Source organism: Lolium rigidum, chromosome 3 (genome assembly GCF_022539505.1).
Source record: "Lolium rigidum isolate FL_2022 chromosome 3, APGP_CSIRO_Lrig_0.1, whole genome shotgun sequence".
In the NCBI taxonomy this organism is placed as follows: Eukaryota; Viridiplantae; Streptophyta; class Magnoliopsida; order Poales; family Poaceae; genus Lolium; species Lolium rigidum.
The window spans coordinates 4,249,888-4,267,028 of record NC_061510.1 but is presented as its reverse complement, the minus strand read 5'-3'; the positions used below and the strand labels follow the sequence as shown (position 1 = coordinate 4,267,028).

At 44.1% G+C, this 17,141-nt stretch overlaps 1 long non-coding RNA gene across 2 annotated transcripts; it reads left to right on the top strand.

Annotated features, from left to right (window-relative positions):
- Window positions 1-8,139: 8,139 nt before the first annotated feature.
- LOC124694192 lies at window positions 8,140-11,530 on the top strand. Of its 2 annotated transcripts, XR_007000434.1 has the most exons (5): window positions 8,140-9,208; window positions 9,624-9,763; window positions 9,856-10,015; window positions 10,100-10,178; window positions 10,269-11,530. It is a non-coding gene; the product is annotated as an uncharacterized LOC124694192 (long non-coding RNA). The 2 variants fall into 2 exon arrangements; XR_007000435.1 differs by having other exon boundaries at window positions 8,140-9,763.
- Window positions 11,531-17,141: the final 5,611 nt, after the last annotated feature.

Here is a 17,141-nt window from a genome sequence, read left to right as displayed (position 1 = left end):
TCACTATACTCATCATGATATATGTACATTGTCATGCTCTCTTTATTTATCAATTGCTGTACATAATTTGTTCACCAACTTATCTTTATTCGTCTTATAGGAGAGACACCTCCCTAGTAGGCATGTTACGGTCAATTCTCTTCTTTGAAATACAATCTTTGCAATACTTATTTCTGTTTTCTCTGCAATGATCATCTTCCACAATCGGTTAATCCTTTGTTTTGTAAGCCGGTGAGATTGACAACCTCAGCACATTTCGTTGGGGCAATAACTTGGTTTGTGTTGTACGGGTTCACGTTGAGCGGAACAGAACTACTTATTTCTGTGGCGCACTAGGCCGGGTGCGCCACGAAATCTTATTTCTGTGGCGCACGACCAGGTGCGCCACAGAAAGCTTATTTTTGTGGCGACGTTTCTGTGGCGCACCACCCATGCGCCACAGAAGCCATTTTTGGTGCGCCACTGATGAGGCTTTTCCTACTAGTGTCACTATACTCATCATGATATGTATGTGCATTGTCATGCTCTCTTTATTTGTCAATTGCCCAACTGTAATTTGTTCACCCAACATGCTGTTCGTCTTATGGGAGAGACACCTCTAGTGAACTGTGGACCCCGGTCCAATTCTCTTTACTGAAATACAATCTACTGCAGTACTTGTTTTTACTGTTTTCTCTGCAAACAATCATCTTCCACACAATACGGTTAATCCTTTGTTACAGCAAGCCGGTGAGATTGACAACCTCACTCTGTTTCGTTGGGGCAAAGTAGCTTGGTTGTGTTGTGCGGGTTCCACGTTGGCGCCGGAATCTCCGGTGTTGCGCCGCACTACATCCCGCCGCCATCAACCTTCAACGTGCTTCTTGGCTCCTCCTGGTTCGATAAACCTTGGTTTCTTTCTGAGGGAAAACTTGCTGCTGTGCTCATCATACCTTCCTCTTGGGGTTGCCCAACGAACGTGTGAAATACACGCCATCATCTTGCATGCTCTCCGTTATTAGTAGATGCTCTGGCCAAGTAGATGCTTTTAACTCCAAGAGGGAGTACTTATGCTCGATAGTGGGTTCATGCCTGCATTGACACCTGGGACAGTGACAGAAAGTTCTAAGGTTGTGTTGTGCTTGTTGCCACTAGGGATAAAACATTGATGCTATGTCTAAGGATGTAGTTGTTGATTACATTACGCACCATACTTAATGCAATTGTCTGTTGTTTAGCAACTTAATACTTGGAGGGGTTCGGATGATAACTCGAAGGTGGACTTTTTAGGCATAGATGCGGTTGGATGGCGGTCTATGTACTTTGTCGTAATGCCCAATTAAATCTCACTATACTCATCATGATATGTATGTGCATGGTCATGCTCTCTTTATTTGTCAATTGCCCAACCGTAATTTGTTCACCCAACATGCTGTTCGTCTTATGGGAGAGACACCTCTAGTGAGCTGTGGACCCCGGTCCAATTCTCTTTACTTGAAATACAATCTACTCGCAATACTTGTTTTTACTTGTTTTCTCTGCAAACAATCATCATCCACACAATACGGTTAATCCTTTGTTACTGAGCAAGCCGGTGAGATTGACAACCTCACCTTGTTTCGTTGGGGCAAAGTACTTTGGTTGTGTTGTGCGGGTTCCACGTTGGCGCCGGAATCTCTGGTGTTGCGCCGCACTACATCCCGCCGCCATCAACCTTCAACGTGCTTCTTGGCTCCTCCTGGTTCGATAAACCTTGGTTTCTTTCTGAGGGAAAACTTGCTGCTGTGCGCATCATACCTTCCTCTTGGGGTTGCCCAACGAACGTGTGAAATACACGCCATCACCGCCTCCTGTCTTCCCGCTCCCATTTTTCCCGCCATTTGTCACTACATATAGGTAGCCCGGCTTGGCCAGCATTATCACATCTCTACAATCTCTCATCACTCTCTCATGGCTACCACCGCACCCACTCTAACCTACCGGCGGGTGGAGGAGCTTTGCGCCTCGAACTACCCTTGCCCACGGGCTACCGCGTCCCTGCCGGGCTGGAGCCTAGCGCCGGCGGCGTGCCGGTCCCTCCCGTCCCTCGAGTGCTGCGCGCCGGGCGGCCATCACGAACCACTACTACCTCGACCTCACGCCGGAGCAGCGGATGAATCCCCGCGGCATCCCGATAACCGAGCATACTTGGGACGCCTTCTTCATCAATCGGCGTGAGAGGGCGCTCGCCGAGGTATGAGGAGGACGGTCCGCCTCCTGGAAACTTCCACGAGGCCGGCCGTCGGCTATGGTGGTACGGCCGGACTGCGCAGAGCGTCATGGACTACATCACGGCCGGCGATATCCCCGCCTGCGCTACCCTCGGTTCGAGCCACGAGCGCCGCCCGACGACAGCGGCGACGACAGCGGCGACGACGCCGGCAACTTAGAAGGCGACGACTACCAATACAACGGTGGCGGCTATGAAGACTACGAGTATGCATATTATACGCCTAGGCAGGAGTATGACTAAATCACTCCAAAATTAATGTATGCAGGAGTATGACTTAGTCACTCCAAATTTCATGTATGCAGGAGTATGACTTAGTCACTCCAAATTTCCTGTATGCAGGAGTATGGTCGAATCACTCCAAATTTCATGTATCATCGGTGCTATCTCGAGTCAATTGAATCATTCGAAAATGGACACCAAACACATCACGGGTAATATAATTCACATGATCCATTCAACAAAGTTTGGTACAATAAATTATTACACATCATTTCTTTCCTTGTGTCCACCGCTTGCTTACGATTGTGCCGTATCCATGGAGCATCCTCATCATTTAACTTAATGCTTGGGTCGGTGTTCACTTTGAAGGGCGGAATTTCAGCAAACATATTATAATCTTCGACATGTCTGTCTTGTCCTCCACTCCCACGATGTTTCTTTTCCCTGAAAGAACAATGTGGCGCTTTGGATCATCGCATGATGTGCTGATCGTTTTCTTATCTTTCCGTTTCCTCGGTTTGCTACTCATGTCCTTCACATAGAAAACCTGAGCGACATCTTTCGCTAGGACGAATGGTTCGTCAAGGTAACCAAGATTGTTGAAATCCACCATTGTCATTCCGTATTGCTTGGTCCACCTTTACCCCACCTCCTGTTAGCTTGAACCATTTGCACCGGAACAAAGGGACCCTAAAGGAGGGTCCATAGTCAAGTTCCCATATCTCCTCTATGTAACCATAATATGTGACCTTTTGCCCATTCTCGGTTGCTTGCATCAAAGCGGACACCACTTGTTTTGGTTGGTGCTCTTTTTATCTTGGGCTTTATCTACTGTACCCTTGGAAAGTCGTTATAGTCGAAGATGGTGTCTTGGCCAACATGTACGGCTGATCTACAACATCTTCGTCATTCATTAAATGTTTTCTCAACCAACTGCCGAAAGTCTCCATGTGGGCCTTCCTAATCCAGGATTCGGGCTTCCCAGGGGTTGTCCGAGCGTAAAATATTCTTGTGTTTCTCAAAGTACGGAGCCACCAAGCTGGAATTGGTCGGAAGCTGTGTGGTGTGCTTCGATCGAGAGAATGGCCGTCCATACATATCGTTGATTTCCTTCCGATCGTGCCTTTTCCACTTAGTCTCCCCTCGTGTCGCGATCGAGGAAGACCAATCGGCTTAAGGTCGGGAACAAAGTCAACACAAAACTCAATTACCTCCTCATTTCCATAGCCCTTGGCGATGCTTCCTTCGGCCTAGCACGGTTACGAACATATTTCTTTAATATTCCCATGAACCTCTCGAAGGGGAACATATTGTGTAGAAATACGGGACCGAGAATGAAAATCTCATCGACTAGGTGAACCAGGAGGTGCGTCATAATATTGAAGAAGGATGGCGGGAACACCAACTCGAAACCGACAAGACATTGGATCACATCGTTACTGTAACCGTGGTAGAACTTCGGATTGATTACCTTCGAGAGATTGCATTGAGGAATGCACATAGCTTCACAATGGCTACTCGAACATTTTCCGGCGAGACCCCCTCAAAGCAATCGGAAGCAATTGCGTCATAATCACGTGGCAGTCGTGAGACTTCAGGTTTTGGAACTTTTTCTCCGCCATGTTTATTATTCCCTTTATATTGGACGAGAATCCAGACGGGACCTTCATACTACTCAGGCATTCAAAAAAGATGACCTTTCTCTTCTTTGGTGAGAGCGTAGCTGGCACGACCTTGAAACCGTTCCGGATGCCGGTCATCAGGGTCTTTCAAACTTTGCTGGTCCTGCCGTGCTTCCTTTGTATCATTTGACTTCCCATACACGCCCAAGAAGCTTAGGAGGTTCACGCAAATATTCTTCGTAACGTGCATCACGTCGATTGCGGAGCGGACTTCTAGGACTTTCCAATATTCTAGCTCCCGAATATAGATTTCTTCTTCCACATGGCTGCGTGCCCGTCGGCTCCCTTCGGAACCGATTGTCCGCCGGGACCCTTTCCAAAGATGACTTTCAAATCCTTGACCATATCAAATACCTCGGCACCGGTGTGTTCCGCGAGGCTTCGGCCGGTGATCCGCCTTGCCGTTGTAATGCTTGCCTTTCTTTCTTCTTGGATGACCTTTCGGAAGAAATCGACGATGCCCAATGTACACGTTCTTCTTACAATTTGGCAAATGTACACTTTCGGTCTCATGTAAGCGGTGCGTGCATGCATTGTATCCCTTATTTGACGAGTCCCGAAAGGTTACTAAGAGCGAGGCCAATCGTTGATGGTTACGAAAAGCAACGCTCGTAGGTCAAATTCCTCTTCTTTGTGCTCATCCCACACACGGACACCGGGTCTGCCCCACAGCTGTAAAAGTTCATCAACTAATGGCCTCGGGTACACATCGATGTCGTTGCTCGGGTTGCTTCGGACCTTGGATGAGCACTGGCATCATAATGAACTTCCGCTTCATGCACAACCAAGGAGGAAGGTTGTAGATGCATAGAGTCACGGGCCAGGTGCTATGGCTGGAGCTCTGCTCACCAAAAGGATTCATGCCATCCGTACTTAGACCAAATCTTATGTTCCTTGCGTCAGCTGCAAAATCTTTGAACTCTCTGTCGATCTTTCTCCATTGCGTTCCATCGCGGGGTGTCTCAACTCCCCGTCCGACTTACGGTCCTCTTTGTGCCATCGCAACAACTTGGCATGCTCTTTGTTCCCGAACGGACGTTTCAACCGTGGTATTATAGGAGCATACCACATCACCTTGGCGGGAACCCTCTTCCTGGGTTTACGGCCCTCAACATCGTCACCGGGGTCATCGCCTCTGATCTTATAACGCAATGCGGTGCATACCGGGCATTCATTCAAATTCTCGTATTCACCGCGGTAGAGGATGCGATCGTTGATGCATGCATGTATCTTCGAGAACCTCTAAACCTAGAGGGCGAGACAACCTTCTTTGCTTCGTACGTACTGGCGGGCAACTCGTTATTCTTTGGAAACATATTCTTCAACATTTTCAGCAAGTTTTCAAATGCCGAGTCAGCCACACCTGCACTGTGCCTTCCATTTCAGCAAATCCAGGTGTGCAGCCCAGCTTTTCGGACCATCATCGCATCCGGGGTACAACGCCTTTACGTGATCCTCTAACATGCGATCCAAATTCTCCCTCTCCTTTTCGGTTTTGCGGCGTCTACGTGCATCGGCAATGGTCCGAGCCAAGATCATCAAAGGGCTCATCACGTGCCTCTTCTTCACCTTCCCCTTCACCTTCAGCATCCTCCATGAAAGTATCACCGAAATGAGCAAGATAGCTTTCATCGATGAAATCATCCCCTTCTTCATCCTCTTCCATTATAACCCCTCTTTCTCCATGCTTGGTCCAACAATTATAGCTTGGCATGAAACCATGCCGAATCAGGTGCATGTGAACTTCCCTTGAGGAAGAGTAACCCTTATGATTCTTACAGACCAACACATGGACGAGATAACAAAACCCCACAGCTTGTTCGCATTAGCCACTACGAGGAAATCTTTCAAACCCGTAGTGAATTGGCTGGAGAGTCGGTTAGCGTACATCCATTGCCGATTCATCTGCATTATTATAATATAAAATATATAATTAACCATCATGCATTTGTTAAACTAAATAGAAATTAAACAATGAACTACACACATATGCATATTTTATCAATGACACATATATATGAAAGGTTCAAGTTGTTGCTAACCGCGATCGAGGAGGAAAAAATAAATGAGGAAGCTCGATCAAGTGTGGCTCCGACACTTCATATCATGTTTGTTTCATGCTCTTGGGACATTTCATCAAACACCTTGTGTGCATAAGAGGAGCCAAAAGCAAACCCTACACCCCTTGTGAAGTTTGTGAAGAGAAGTGGCACCAAATGGCTAAGTGTCTGCGGGCTGAGTGGTATATATAGGGGAGGGGCTTTAGTCGCGGTTGGCCGGGCCAACCGCGACTAAAGCCTTCGGGCACCTTTAGTCGCGGTTGGCCCGGCCAGCCGCGACTAAAGCCCCCACATGCACCAGCTGGCCACCGTGCGCCACGGGCCCGGGCCTTTGGTCGCGGTTCGCCACACGAACCGCGACTAAAGACCCCATTAGTCGCGGTTCCTTTACCTTCGCGACTTATGGGGCTTTCCGGAAGCCTGTTTTTCTACCAGTGAGCGTTATGTGCAGGCATATTGTATCCCGTCTCGTGTGTTATTTTTGGAACGGTAACGGCAATGCGTGAAAATGAATTGCACGAATCTCCGCGTAATATCTGATGGTTATACAGTGAGCTCTAACCTAAATTTCAGTATAACGAAAATTAGGAAATCCGTATTTTTAGGACACGGACATCCGTATCAAAATATTCAAGGATCGGCTAGGTGCATTTGAATCCGCTATTGTCAGCTCGAAAATACGAAGTGGCACCCGGGTTCCGGAGTACCCAAGTTACTGTAGCGGTACAAAATTCGTATTTCTACTACTTCAAAAATTCCGAACAAATTTTTTGCATGTAGAGAACGCACATATGTATGTGCGTGACTTTTTTCATACTCAAATTCGAAAGTATGTAGCTTAGGCAAAAATGACAAGTCTCAAATGAATAGTACTCTCTCGTGCTCATTTTATGTTGTGTATAATTTTTCGTGCAAGTCAATCTGTATAAATTTTAACCAAGAATATAGATAATAATTCAAAGATCTAACATGACAAATGCATATAATATGAAAATATATTTCATGAAAATTCTAAAAATATTATTCTTTTGTTTTATATGTTTGTATTTTTATCAATATAGATGATAAAACTTTAGAAGTTTAAAACTTTAACCAAACCTTATATGCAACATATTTTGGGCAGAAGAGAGTATGAAAGAAACTCCTCCCGAAATTTATGTAACTTGGTGATCGAGAAACTATGTAACTAGTAAGTTTAATCAGGTTTCGCAATACCCAGATTCCAAAAATTCGCTTTATTGTCAGCTGTGTGGTCCTCCCGAAAGTGAAGCGTATGTACATTGAGAACAAGCAAGTGCGTGTGGGTTGGAGCGCTTCCTAGGCTATCCACGATAGCGCGTTTCGCGCGTACGTTGGCTGCTGGCCTCGATTATTCTCCACCATTGGCCCAGGTGTCGATCGCTGGGTGGGTGAGGAAGGAAGGCACATCTCGCGTTTACCTATTTTTAACAAAACCTAGGTTTCTCCTCTCTTTTCCTTGTCTGCACCTTGCCCACCTACGCGACCCGCTGCCGCCAGCCTCCCAATCTCCACGCACCCCGTCCGACGCAGCTCCAACCCAGACAAGGAAAGCAGGGGAATGTGTGCCAGTGGGCTCCGCCAGATCCGCCGCCACTTCTCCTTGGCTCTCATGGAGAAGATGGACTGGGAGGACGGGAATCTGGATCTCCTCGAGAAGGGGAGTTTGAGGATGAGAGGAATCGGGGGAGCAGGGGCCTAGCGGCGAAGAGGTTGCAGGCAGATCGAATCGGCGGCGGCGGGGTTAGTTGGAGCAAGGGGCTGCAGTGCTTCAGGTTTGCCTCTCCTTCCTCCCTTTTTCCCTGACCTCAGTGTCCTCTCATTCCTTGATCTCTGGAGTGGGGCGTTAGCTGCAGGGGTGAGAGAGAGAGAGAGAGAGTAGGAGGCAGGGTTGATAGAGAGAGAGAGAGAGAGGAGGGCGTTAGCTGGAGGGCTGCCCTCACTACTAACATTGTATTGTTGCTTTATTTGTACCGTGAACCATAGTATTCTCCAATGATATCAGAGGTCCATCGTTACAACCGAGATCAACTTTGTAATTTCATAATGCAGCACCATAAACTCACATTGAAGCATATGGAAGAGCAACACCGAAAGGCTAAGGTTCTATTTCATAAGATGCATACATTAGACCCTGACCATCACCTATTTCATATCAAATAATTTTGAAATCTCTTGTTGAGGTGTGCTTGTAATTGATTTCTCATTATATGTAGTCTAATTTTTGAGGTACTAACGTATATGAGAAATTACTCTCGTATTTAATGGTTACTCTTCAGTCGAATTAAATAGCAGTAATTCAGTTTATTACTTTCATTCAGCATAATACACCATGGTTTGGGTGATAAAAAGTTACATCATTGACCATGCATATTCAACCTACATAAGTAATTGCTCGGAAAATGAATATCCTTTAGAAGAAGTATTTGCTATTTGAGCAAGATTTTCTACCTCTGCCATTATTGAAAGTTGGAAGAGAACAAAGGGATCTATGTGAAGATAGTGATCAGTATTGTGTTCTTGCGGTTATGGAAAACTAAGCGATTCGTTGTTAAAGTGAACTATTAATTCTCTTCTGCTTTGTGTAGCCAATAATTAAAGTTGGCCATATTTATTATTGCTTTCTCCTTTTGGTTCTTGGGGTTCATCTTGAAAGTCTTAGTTTCTCTTCTTGTGCGGTGATGATCTGGTTCAATGGTAATTTTTCATTTCCGGATTAATGGTCTGTCGTGCCACTGTAGCAGTTCAGTGTAATTTGTTGTGTAAATGTAAATGTTTTGAGATGCATATCAGTGTTAATTTTAAATACTTGTTCAAGAGCTTGTCGCATTATTGTAAATATGTTCTGCATCCACCGTACTTGTATTGGATACTAACATTTACAGAGTGATATGAGAGATGACAAACTTATCATAAATGGTCTGTCGGAGCAAAGCTTGTAAGCTTAGCTTGTGATCCACACAATAAGCACTTCTCTGGTAAGTGATCTCGTTGTTTTTTGACATTCTAGATTCCGCTTGTCTGCCATGTATAGAACATATTGGAAATTACTCATTGATGGCAGCAACCTTTTGCTAAACATGTATTGAAGTTTCCAATCAGAGACAGTATGATTGAAACCCAAATGAAGATTTTGTACTATCTTTTGAATAAAAACAACATATCTTGTGTAGAACGTGGATCCATGACTATGGATGGACTCGGGCATATCTCAACTGCAAAACTACACTAGGTCCTCCCTACTGTTATAATCTAAGGCTATAGTAAATAGTAAATGCAGTTGCACAGTTCTGATTCACTTTCTGGTGCACGTGTTGCTTAGTCAATTCCTACCACATCTTTCTTGGAACAAAGGCTTTGATGTTCTTGTTACATGACAGCTATGTCTTGCAGGTTAGTCTTGACAATTGGATGGCTCAACCATTTGATATATGGACAACTTCATGAAATTCAAATCCTGGACAACCACGTTTACTCTGCATGCACACACTACGGTTGCTTCTTCCATATCCATCAGCCCGTGTAAGCTTAATGTATGTTCCACTATGTATACAAGTGCTGAAAAAAGAGATGAGTGCGGCCACCTCAAACAGAAGTACTGACGATGTCCTACTTCTTCCTGCAGTTCATAGCAACCGGTGTAATGGATACAATGATGCGAATTTTGCATTGAAGAGGCTACTAACACTTCCGGTATTAACCGAACCAGTTGCTAACATGTCTCTAAATGCAGGTGGAACTCTGGGATATATCAAACAAGCAGCCTTAAGTGATTTCCTAAACTCGTATGCACTTAAGTGATTTCCTTGTTTATCTTGCAGAAGGATTTGCGCCGATTATGTTGCTAACCCACTTTCTTACTGTTTCAGGGAGCTGTACATACAGTTCCGTTTTCGAATGTCGGCCCCTTTTTTACTAGCATGTGGAGGATCAAAAAGCAAACTAAAGGTAAGCAGTGCCTATATGTGTAGTCTTTCAGAGCTTCAGCTCCCATGGCTCTCCATTACACTTGCATTGACACTGTGGCATGTTTGGCAGGTCTGGAATACACTGTAGGAACCAGTGGTAGCTAATAAATTTGGCAAGTAGACATACTGGAAAATGGATCAGCTTTTTGAAGACTCAAAAAACTTGGTATCCATTGAAGTTACGTGTTGTGGTTGTTTCTCGCTGTGTGTGAGAAGAGATGGATTTTCATGCTAATAAAGTGAATGTCCCAGTTTTATTATGGAGCAAAATGGAAGCATGGGCTGACCTTGATAAAATAAGATTGTTTACCACTGCAGAAGGTGGTTTTATATTCCTAATTCATGTGCCATTAGCATTGTTATGCTTCTTAAATCTATCACTATTAAAGATGTGGCTTCCCTCTCCTGGTTTACTTTCTTTTAGTTATGGCTCGCTTACTTGCGTCGTTTCTCCACGAGCTGTCGCTGCTGTCGTGACGTTGAAGTTATCCGCATGTAATTTTGTCTGGCCTTGCATGTTTGCTCGAACAATAGTTTGCTCTTTAGTCAGCAGTTTCTTCTTGTAGTTTATTTTTTGTCTTGTTAGAATATTTCGCCTTTTGCCATCTAAACATGACTAGCTATTGTATTGATATGTAATTTGTTTCTGACCAACTTATTGGATTTTCCCCAGTTTGAGTTTGTCAGCTCCTTCAAAGCAAATCGCTTGTAAGAGTTCCTTATGTAACCTGGTTTAGTTCCTATTCACATGATGCTATTTGTAATATTTTGGTCTTCTACATTACTGCTGCCTTTTTGTTGCTGCTGATGACCTTGATAAAATAAGATTGTTTACCACTGCAGAAGGTGGTTTTATATTCCTAATTCGTGTGCCATTAGCACTGCACTGTTCTTCTTCTTAAATCTATCACTATTAAAGATGTGGCTTCCCTCTCCTGGTTTATTTTCTTTTAGTTATGGCTCGCTTACGTGCGTCGTTTCCCCGCGAGCTGTCGCTGCTGTCGTGACGTTGAAGTTATCCGCATGTAATTTTGACTGGCCTTGCATGTTTGCTCGAACAATAGTTTGCTGTTTGTCTGCATGCACATGTTCCGCGGTCTACCTGTTTAGTCAGCAGTTTCTTCTTGTAGTTTTTTTTCTGTCTTGTTAGAATATTTTGCCTTTTGCCATCTAAACATGACATTGATATGTAATTTGTTTCTGACCAACTTATTGGATTTTCCCCAGTTTGAGTTTGTCAGCTCCTTCAAAGCAAATCGCTTGTAAGAGTTCCTTATGTAACCTGGTTTAGTTCCTATTCACATGATGCTACTTGTAATACTTTGGTCTTCTACATTACTGCCTGCCTTTTTGTTGCTGCTACAATTTGTTTATATTTCTGTGATTGTCATTAAGGATAAAGTAACTTTGTAACCAATTGTGTCTGTGCAGGCTAGCATACCTGCATTGATTGTCTGTTATCATACAATTATAAGTTCAATTTTCAGACACAATCTCATAGGTAAAAAGGTATGAGCTGTATTTTCTTCTGTAAATGTGATATAAGTTTAGAATAAGCGAAATTAGCATTGCAATGCTTCAGATTTTCTCTTTCCATAGGGAGGATGTCATGTGCTCTGGGTTCAGACTTCTGTCCTCTTGGAGGCTAAGACGAGGTGAACTCGATTTGTCTACCCTGTGGGACCAAGGATATATGTCTGGACAGGAGGATTTGTTGTGCTATTTGTCTTCTCCAAAATAACGTCTTTGTTTGTGTTTAGTTTATGCCTTCATGTACAAACTTAGAGTTTCCAAGCCAATTAGTGACCTCATTCCTTTGTGAATATGAAATTACGAGGCACTTTTAGTTGTGTTACAGGAAAATTCCTACTTCTAGCCCAATTTAGATTGCTATTATAATTCTCATCTATGTTTGGATGTCCTATTTGGAGTAATTATGCTGAACAATGTGAGCCTCGGGACAAAATAATCATTCAGTAGCAAAGGAATGTACCATGGATAGTAAAGACAGCTGCAGTTTTGCTACTCTTTCCGTTTTGATCTGGTACAAAACTGGTGAATTACTAACTAGAAATTTCTTGCTTATGTTTATCTTACAGGTTCCACCTAGCTTTTTGTGTTTCTGTAGTAGGGGAATGCATCCATATTTGTATTAGACTGGTCAGATACTTCAGACTCACAGAAAGGTATGACAATACAAATTCTCAGTGATTTTCTGCAGCCTGTAATTGTAAATGCTGCTTCGTCATGTAAGGTCTCGTGTTTCGCACCAAGCAATAATATGTTGTATTGGTAAAAGCAAAAGTCGCAAGTCACCCTGCAAGAGTTGTATGTTTCAGGCTAGCAATTCCGATCATTCCTATTTTGCAGTTTACCTGTTTCCTACTAACTTCAAGTTTGCGGGCTGCTTGAGAAGGCTATATTGAGAGCTGTAGGAGAACTTCTATATTGATCATTGATCATGCTTAAGAGAGTTGGAAGTTTGTGTCAAGGCCTTAAATTTTCTTTACTAAGATGTTTGATGTATGGTAAATCAGAAGTACTGCTATCCATGTGCAAGACACTCCCGTTCCGTCTTCCCTATTGATGTGTGCTTGATCAACCATTGCTATGAGGAGCTTATAAAAGGCCTATTTTGAAACGAAGATTAGGATTGCAACAACTAGACATGTATATATGCAAGACAAGATTTGTTCAAAACTAAGTCCTGAACTTCTTTTCATACTTCAAGTCATCGTGTCCTAGATTAGTTAGTTTTTGGTCGAGCATTCTTTATGATTTTATTTTGGTGTAATCGTTATTTCCTATGTAGCTGTTTGTAATGACTGTTTGCCATGGTGTTAAATATAATGGAACATGCGTGCTCCCTTCAAATGTTCCCTACACTAATATGCACTGGAATTGGGACGCACAACTCCAGCGAGGAGGCGCCCCATGGGGCGCCCCAACCACTAGTGTACTCCATTTGAATGTCCAACGCCCAACTCCCACGGGCGACCACGCAGAGTCACAGACCAACGCTCAATCAAAGCCAACAGATCGAAGCTGCGTTCGCAGGCGAGCAAATTATTGGCTCGTCGGAAACGGTCGCGCCACCCTCCAGTGACCAGCCTCCAGCTCGCCCGTCGAACAGCGACGGTAACTCCTCCGCGTCCAGCGCGCCGCGCGCGGCGTGGCACATGCATCTCCAATCCGAACGTCGCCATTAAAACCCTTTGGCGGCAGGCTGGCTGGTCCCTCGCCCGCCTCGGCACGCCGGCCGGCCGCCTCCCGCCCGGCAGCGCCGTGAATTCCGCGCTGAATGCGCCAACCGGATCTCTGCCCCGGCGCGGCCGGCCATGAATTCGGTCGGACGTACATTTCTTTGTGCTAGCTGTTGGCGTGTTGCTGGGACGAACCCACAGCACAGCTCCGGTGACCGGTACGTGGTGGCAGTGTACATAGCATCCGCATACCTGGCACGGACGACGGCGGTCTGGTGGTGCCGGTGCCGGTAGGCGTCAACCGCAACCGCAGCGCAAAACTTGGTCCCCTGACCGATTTTGTTATTTTGATGCCCGTGTATTTTTTTGTTATTTTTTTTTACGAATAGGACACGGGCTATAAAAGAAACATCGAACAGTACAAAACAGTTTAAGAAAAACGAAAAATACAATGAGATTCTTGAGAAGCCCTTCAACTTCAACCTCTAGACCGTGTCGACAGCGCGCCGCCGCTGCCGCTCCTCCCTAAGTCGGCCTGACGTTGTTGGTTGCGGACGGGAAGTTGTCGAAGGGTCGAAAAGACCACATCCGTCCCAGAAACGAAGAAGTAGGATGAACTGCCGATGAAGCTCTTTGATGATCCGAAGATCCCCACAGCTAGACGAAATCCTCAAAGACCACACCACACCCACAAGCTCCTCGACGTCGCCGTCAAGATGGGGTTGAAGCCGGCGAAACATTATTGCGCAAGACGCCGCCACCACCACCTGAGCGCCGCCCCTACAAACAGCAACCCTAAAGAAGGGGAACGAAACCCCAAAACTGAAAACCGGAGTCCTCCTGCTGACGAGACCCGTGATCCACCGCACCTCCATGGCCCGAAAGTCACAGAGGCGGCCAGATCGGAGGCGGCCGCCCATGGGAGGCAGAGGAACCATAATCTTCTTTGGAGCTAAGGGGTACGGACGTTTTTTTTTTGGTTATTTTGATGCTCGTGTATCCAGGCCGGCATGCAGTACTGCTTCCTCTATTTTCTTCTTTTTATGGGGCAAAAGGTTTGCTCCAATTCATTAACTAAGTATACTGTAGAAATTTTCCAAACATAAAAGATAGTTATTGCTGCATGTGATTACTTTTTCGTGTATTTCACCCAAATATTTTGCACCCGCTAAAACCCACGACCGGGCCTTCCTCTTAGCTTTATCCAGAATCACTTGTAGAGGGGTATGGCTATTGCGGAAATCCTTGCGTTGGGCTCGTTTCATATCTTCCACGTGGCTACCAATGTAACCGAAGATAGAGCTTTTAAATTCGGTGTAGAGCAACCCACCGTCATATTCCACCAAGTTTGAGACTGAGAGTCCCGTACGTTGTCTAGGATGAATAGTGGGGATACCAATCCACTCTTTAATGGCGCCCCAAATACAGAATGGTGAAACAACAATTGATGAAGAGATGATAAACGATCCTCGTGGTTTGTTTGTAAAGTGGGTACCGATCACAATTTGGCCATTCCAAAAGCGATCATTTCTCTTAGTTTTACAAGTATCTGCTCCAGGTCTGTTGGAGATTTCACACCATCGACAGAAAAGATGAGTTCCAGTGACCCGTATACGTGTCTTGTCAATCATGTCACATGCCTAATTTTTCAGTACCAAATAATGCTCTAGCTGAACAAATGAAAAAATGGCGTACACAAATTTTCCGTAAGAAAATTACACATCATGAGCTTGCAAGCACGGGCGGAGCTTCCTTATGGTAAGATAGGGAAGCTACCCTACCTTAATATTTGGATAAAAACTACATGTATTCACGTACGTTCTTATGTTTATGTGTATACAATGTTCACTATTTTCTGTTAAGTAAATCGGACTTTTTGGTCCCATAAGAACTCGAAATAGGCAAACGAAGGCTTTAGAAAAGGCACACAACTCTCATGTCTTAATTTATTTTATTTAATATCATCTTATCAAAGCCTTTTGGCGATCTTGAAGAACTGGTCCAAGAGGAATAAATATTGAGAAACTCCGCATTTCAACGCAATGACATGCTACTTCTTGATTAGTATAATATCAGTGCAATCCTTACATATCAAAATCAAAGTGTAACTAAAAACTTGTGTACTTTTACAACTATTACTATGTTAGTCTCAATAAATATAATAAAAATTATCAAAGATCATAAATAATAACATTATAAACATCAGAATAGATGGATATTTTTCGTATGACCGTGCTACATAGAGCGAGATATATTCAAAAGTCTTGATCGTGCCGAAATTAAGAAAGATTTTCAAAAAGAAGCTATAGCTTTTCAACTGCCTAGGACATTTGGATGCAATTAAAATTTCACTTTTGGTACCTTCATAGCTTGTACTTCTATTTAAAAATGTTGCTATTACCTTGTGTTTGTAAATAATATACCAATTCAAATAAACAACTTTTACCTTAAGTGATGCGATCAAATCTTGATTGGAATCCTTTAACAATTGGAAAATCTGACTTACACAATACAAATATAGGAAAGGGGGCATCTGCCCCCCCCCCCCCCCCTCCCTCAAAAACTCCCCATGGTTCAAGTTAAACAATAATGTATGCCTATGAGTTTGCCCTACAAAACTTTCAGAACGTCCCACTGGCCAGTAGTCAGCAAGATGAAGCTTAATCCCGAGCTCGACAATGGCCCGGTGTCGGCACGGAGCTCGGCCGCTGCCGATCGGCCCCGACTCCGCCCCGCATCGCGCATACATCGCCTCGGCAGTGCCTCAACGACACGGAGAGGGCGCAGACTTCTCCTGCCCGCGGCCCACCTTCGCCCTCGCCACATGTTGCCGAGCCGGGTACCCCACAACCTAACCTAGTCGTTTCCGCGAAACTCGTGGGTGCGACGGGGAGCAGCAGCAGCGCCCACGCCGAACACGAAATGAACCTGACTTTTCATTCGTCGCGGAGGCCCGATTAGCTTTTTGATGACTTGTCATCTATGAGGACGACACACCTGAAGTCAGGGGCAGAGCTTCCATTAGTGCAAGGTAGGGCAGCTGCCTACCTTAATTTTTGGATAAAAACTACATACAATGTTCACTATTTTCTGTTAAGTAAATCGGAATTTTCGGTCCCATAAGAACTCAGATTTAGATGTTCAAATAGGCAAACGAAAGCTTTAGAAAAGGCACACAACTCTCATGTCTTGATTTATTTTCTTTGATATCATCTTCCCAAAGCCTTTTGGTGATCTTTAAGAACTGGTCCATGAGGGATAAATTTTGAGAAACTCCGAATTTCAACTCAATAAGAGGCTACTTCGTGATTAATCTAATATCCATGCAATCCCTACACATCAAAGTGTAACTAATTTTTGTTTGCACCTTTACAACTATTAATATTTTAGTCCTAATAAATATAATAAAAGTTATCAAATATCATGAATAATAACATCAAAATTTTCAAAATAGATAGATATGTTTCATATGAGCATGCTACATAGAGCGAGATATATTTGAAAGTCTTGATGGTGCCGAAGTTAAGAAAGATTTTCAAAAAGAAACTATAGCTTTTCTACTGCCTAGGACTTTTGGATGGAATTAAAATTTCACTTTTAGTATGTTCATAGGTTCTACTTCTATTTACAGATGTTGCTATTACCTTGGGTTTGCAAATAATATACCAACTAAATTAAACATTTTTTACCTTAAGTGATGTGATCAAATCTTCATTGGAATCCTTTAACAATTGAAAAAA